The sequence below is a fragment of the Ochlerotatus camptorhynchus genome, unplaced genomic scaffold (genome assembly GCF_037179485.1).
Source record: "Ochlerotatus camptorhynchus isolate MF236.1 unplaced genomic scaffold, CSIRO-AGI_Acam_v1.1 ptg000367l, whole genome shotgun sequence".
NCBI classification, from domain to species: Eukaryota; Metazoa; Arthropoda; class Insecta; order Diptera; family Culicidae; genus Ochlerotatus; species Ochlerotatus camptorhynchus.
The window spans coordinates 274,786-280,785 of record NW_027040855.1 but is presented as its reverse complement, the minus strand read 5'-3'; the positions used below and the strand labels follow the sequence as shown (position 1 = coordinate 280,785).

Below are 6,000 nucleotides of genomic sequence, written 5' to 3'. Positions count from 1 at the left end.
TTTGGAAACTGGTTGAGAACAAACAGTGATGTTTAAGCGGAAACAATGTTTGAAATTTTTATTTACTCACTAGATAACTTTCACCTCCAAATCTTTAATTGCACAGTTATTTTTAAATGTTCAACAGTTAATATCTTCATAGATGAATAAATTAAATGGCTATTCTATTTTTGGAAATGGTGAGTAAAGATAACGTCTCATTTAGTTCAAACTGCAACATCCTTCTGTATAATGATATGTAATACATACTTGGAATTTTCGAAAAAAATGTAGAAAATATGTCTTCACAAAATTTGGCAAGACATCCTTTGTCTGGTTCCTTATATGACTGTGTTAAAGCAGTTCTCCAGTTTTCAATTGGGGTGTTCTTTCCTTGAACAGAATTTTATACAAATAATCCAACAAGCATTTAGAATCATAAGAGCCTATGGGGAAGATTTCGGAAAAGTCACATCGCAGTGAAGACCAGGCATGGAAAATCATTTGCATTCATTTCGTGCATTCATTTACATTCATTTGCCTCCAAATTTTTTTATCAACAGCATTCCGCAAAATGATGTATAGGGTTTTTGTAGGTTTTTTTTTATTAGCTACAACTTTTGTTAGCAAGTCAAATTCGTATCTCTTATGCATGACGAAGCAGAGCGAACAGAAGCCACTACTATTTTTCAGTGAATGTATTTTACATTCACTGAAAAACAGTGACAAGTTCTGCCCACTCTAGTTCGTGATGCATAAGAGATACAGATTTAATTTATGAGTAAAACTTGTAGCTAACAAGAAAACCTACAAAAGCTCTTTAGATCATTTTGCGGAATGCTGTTGATGAAAAAAGTTAGAGGCAAATGAATGTAAATGAATGTATGAAATGAATGCAAATGATTTTCCATGCCTGGTGACGACCTTATGATTCTGAACGCTAGAATTACTATGGTTATAATAGTCACTTTAACAATTCTCAGGTCATTCATTTGATGATATTCACCCTAGGTTCATCCTTAGGATTGGCAATAAGATTCGAGATTGTTTCAGTAGATTCTGATTGCCAGCACTTGCTTTCAGTTTATTTCCCGCCACAAAATGCAACCGAGCTTTCTCTCGAAGCTTTCAAACAACTCACTCTCTGAGAAACTCAAATACTCTCGAGCATAGAACTCAATGCATTAAAGCTTCCCCAATGATACGAAACGGAATCAAAACAAAAACATAAATTCTCCACCTTCGTATTCCACACACGAACGCTGTTTGCATCGTGTCTCATTCTATGCTGCCTCAGTCTCGTCGAGCGGAGAGAAATCCGCGAGTCACGAGAAAAGCTTATCGCAACATACAATTTTCTCCGAGCAAAATATGTTCTCTTTCTCCCGCTGATATGCTTCGCTATGCAACGCACGGAGATCCGAAGCGTTTTTCGGGACATGGCTTGCTTTGGGTAGGTAAAGGAAGCATAACAACAAACAACTTCACTCCACTTGGCTAAGCATATCACTAGTAAGGAACCGCGTCCGAGCGCTCTCTCTCTCCCTAGGCGACAATTATGCTGGTTCTGTTTTCATACTTCTCTCAGCCGCCAGTTTCCAAACAGAGAGTCGGTAATCGGGAGAAACCCAGAGAGATTTTCGCTATGCTTTTGTAATACCCGCTTTGTGGAACGGCACACGCGGTCGCATGGTCCCTCGTGCTGGCACATCCATAGTGTGTAATACTATGATTGCCCTTCGGCGGCACCTCCTGGCTCCAACCTTTCCCGTAGCGATTCCATTCCTCAAGACTCGCAGTAGTCCGCAGTCAAGCTGGAGCTGGAAGCTCCCTCAGCATGTCTGTTGGTCGGTCGGTTGGTTCGGTAGGCAGCTTCTTGCATAGCGCACGTGAGGGGTTAGAACGGTTTCGAAATGGCATGCACCGTTCAGTCTCGTATTGGTTCTAGTGCGCGCTGGAAGTGGATTTTCGCGTCGTCGTCGTCGTCGTTTTCGTCGTAGTTGGTTTTTCTGACGATCGGAGTGCCGTTGTCGTCCGCAATCCGCGCGTAGTAAGTTACGTCTTTTTCGCGGTCGTAAATATTGTGTGAACGTTGCTTGGCGCTGTGTGGAATCGAAAGGGGAGTGAGTCAATTCTCCGCATTGTTGGTGGTTTTTCGGCAAGTGCACTATCGAATGTGTGGTTGAGTTGTGGTTGATGGCTTGTGAAAACATCGGTTTCGAATGTAGTATTGGAGTTAATCGAGTTGTGGAACCATTGAAGGATTAAGGTTGCTTCGCTGAATTCGGAGGTGAATGAACAGAAAGTGAGTGTCGGCAAGTTTTTTTTTTGTAATTTTAATGATGATGCATCCCGGTTTACATTTGCTTCCACTCAACGAGCCATCGCCATCATAATTGGAGGGAACGAGAGTTAGAGTGTGCAGTGTATAGTTGTGGTTTTGCTAGCAATAATGGCAAATGGTTCGATGGGTTGCATGAAGTGGAAATCAAACGAGCGTGATGAGTAGTAAACAAATCGGAAAAGAGTAAATAAATTGATTTGTAACTAATGTGTCCCGTCCTGCCATTATACCGTGATGATAAAGTGATTGTTATTGAATCAGTGGTTTCATTCTTTTGTAGTGTCGTACTGAGGGAGGGGGTGGTTGTTATAGTTGGAAGCTTTCAACGTGACAGCATTGATGATAGTGGATAATAAATTCCATTCCGATTATGATCGAACATTTCTGTGATGATAATGGTACCGTAAGACGGGGTAACTTTTATAGCTTTGAAATATATTCAAAATATTGTTTAAAACAATTAATGTTTTTTAATTTGTCTTTAAACACGTCCTCCAAGGACGTCCAAGCGTCAATTTGTTAGAAATATTTTTAACGGAAATAATTACATTTGCACTACTTTGTTTTGTCTTGTGACCGAACATCAGTTTTTTGTTTTGGGGTTATTTTAATAATACTCGATGAATGTAAAAAAAAAAACCTTAAATTTAGTGGAAGAAACAATAAAATTTTAATGAGTATATAACTAGACACATCATAAGCAATAAGAATACAATATAGAATTTGTGATGGCTATGTCGGAAATACATTTAATATGTGATAGTTTGAGTGCCTTTTCAATCCAATCAGGCGAACAACAAGAACATTGTTTTATTTAGATATTACTAAAATATTTAAAACATAATATATGAAAACTCTATACAATATCAAAGGTAGTAAATACCCTATGTTTCAAAATGGAACCAATGTTTCCATTTCAAAAATAGAGCAGAGAGTAAAGATAATCATCATATTCTACTATCAAAGTTACCCGCATTATCAAAGATACTCCGTTTTATGGTACATATGAACAAAAATGTGCAATACAATGCCATTACGGCTAAGAATGCACAGTGCTACATGAAATTGACTAAATCAATATTGATTTATTGGGGCAGTCTATTCTAGTTTCCAATTGTATATATCTTCAATGTAATTTTCCTTGACCTCATGAAAAGTTCAACCAGCAGGCTATCGTAGACTAAAATAATAACAATTACAAATTAACAAATTCGATTGAGATAAAAATTGCGTTTAAAGTTTGTTCGCCAAACATGCCAAGAAGGAGAAAATTCTCTAATACAGTGCATGAACTGACTTTACGCTGCTTTTACTGCATTTGTTTATTTTTTGGCCATTGAAATAACATGATATGTTCGACATGATTGAAGTGCACCCGCTTGGATGTAAAATTAAAATATATATTTTGCAGCGTAGAAACCAATTGCTATTTAAAAAATTCATGAAAATAAAAAAAAATATATATATTTTGGAACAGAAAACGTGGTGGCTATAGGTTCGAATTTTGAGCAGTTCTAAGCCAAAAGACGAATCTTTCTGAGCTTTTCCGATTTGTATGAAACTTTGCATATCTAATAGTTTGTAATGGGCAATCATTCACATTTGTGCTAAGATTCGACCTTTTTGAATATTTTTCCTTTTTTTAATGTTATATATTATAAATCTCAAATTATTGCCGCAAGCAAGACGTCGTGATCTTCTACCAAAACGAAGGTGGAATGAATTCTGATGTTGAATAGTACCGCCTAGCTGTATCGGATTGTTGCTACGATGTAATTGTCCTGTGCGAAACGTGGCTCGATTATCGAACGCTTTCCAGTCAAGTCTTTGGTCCTGACTACGAGGTCTTTCGTTGCGATCGGAATCCTAACAACAGCCGTAAATCTACTGGTGGAGGTGTCCTTGTAGCTGTCCGTGGCGGATTGGAGACAAAGGCCATCGAGAACGATTCATGGAACTATGTGGAGCAGGTTTGGACAGCCATCAATCTGGGTGATCGCACACTATTTCTATGCGCTCTGTACATTCCACCTGATCGAGTCCGGGACAATGAACTCATCGATACTCACTATCGGTCATTTTTCACAGTTATCGAAAGTGCCACTCCAGTTGATGAGATATTCATTTTGGGTGACTTCAATCTGCCAGTTTTGTGGAGTCCATCTCATAGCGGATTCCTGTATCAGGATCTACATTTCACGCAGGAGCTATTAGCCTTCTCGACAACTACAGTGCAGTAACGTTTTCTCAAATTAACCATGCCGTTAACGAAAATGATCGTAGTTTGGACCTCTGCTTCGTGAGCACACAGGACAGGGCTCCATTAATTTCCTCGGTTCCTTGTGCACTATCTCACCCTCCTCTAATTATCACTGTTGAGGACAAACTCGGTGGCCTCCCTTAGCTCAGTCGGTAAAGGCGCAGCTACAAAGCAAGACCATGCTGGAGGTGGCTGGGTTCGATTTCCGGTCCGGTCTAGGAATTTTTCGGGTTGGAAAATGTCTCGACTTCCCTGGGCATAAAAAGTATGATTGGACTTGCCACACAATTATACCAATGCAAAAATGGTACAGACATCGAAAGCTCTCAATTAATAACTGTGGAAGTGCATCTAGAACACTAAGTTGAGAGCACGCAATAAGCTCATATTTCGTATGCAATAAGCTTGACATGCGAAGAAGAAGAAGAATGAGGACAAACTCGTTCGTGATTTCGACTACTATCCTACGGTTTCTTATGACTTCCGTAAAGCTGAACATCGTAGCATCATAGATGTATTTTCAAGCATGGTATGGGGAAATATCCTTGATCCAGATGACGTTGAGACTGCCGGCGAAAACCTTTTCACGTGTCTTGGCATATGTCATTGGCAAACACGTCCCTAAAAGAACTCACCACAAAGTGTCTCATCCTCCCTTGCAGACGACAGAGCTACGTATGTAGGTTGAAGTTAATCAAAAGAGCAGCATTTACGAAGTATCGCACGCTTCCTCTGAAACTACATTATGTGAGGCTGAATCACATGTACCAGCGAGTTAGTCGTGAATGCTTTTCAAGTTTCCAACGAGGCATCCAGCGCAAGTTTAAGCTACACCCGAAATCTTGTTGAAACTACGTGAACGAGCAACGCAGGAAATCCGGCCTTCCATCGTCTATGGAATTCAATGGAGAAGTTACTGCCACCGTTCAGGATATATGCCGCCTTTTTCCGACAAGTTTTCCAGTGTATTCACTAATGAAATACTAACTTACGACCATATTAACCTGGCTGCCAGGAACGTTCCAGTAAATGATCAAACACTGGGTGCAATTGATGTTAATGCTGAGATGATTTCCAAGGCCGTGACTGTGCTCAAGTCATTCTTCAATTCTGGACCTGATGGAGTTCCATTTGTATTTTTGAAGAGACATATTGCTAGCTTGTTAATTCCGCTTCATCGCCTGTTCCGCATGTCTCTCTCCAGTGGCATTTTTCCATCCTGCTGGAAATTTACGCACATGTTTCCCGTCGCCGTTTCGAAGCTATTTCAGCTAGTGATTATGGAACCGTTGCTGTCCCATTGCAAGCAGTATTAGCAACAATCAATACGAAACTAACGATTTTAAATTGGCTCACTACTTGACTAGCCTATTGGTCCCAAGCAAACGATTAACGTATCCTATTCTAGTCGAAATTC

General features: G+C 39.6%; 1 protein-coding gene across 1 annotated transcript in view; it reads left to right on the top strand.

Moving 5' to 3' along the window:
- Window positions 1-1,839: 1,839 nt before the first annotated feature.
- Window positions 1,840-6,000, top strand: part of LOC135709902 (netrin receptor unc-5-like) — a gene marked incomplete at its 3' end in the record, with an annotated part of 243,414 nt that continues 239,253 nt past the window's right edge. Inside the window, exon 1 of the mRNA XM_065232349.1 lies at window positions 1,840-2,284. The remainder of the gene's footprint in view (window positions 2,285-6,000) is intronic.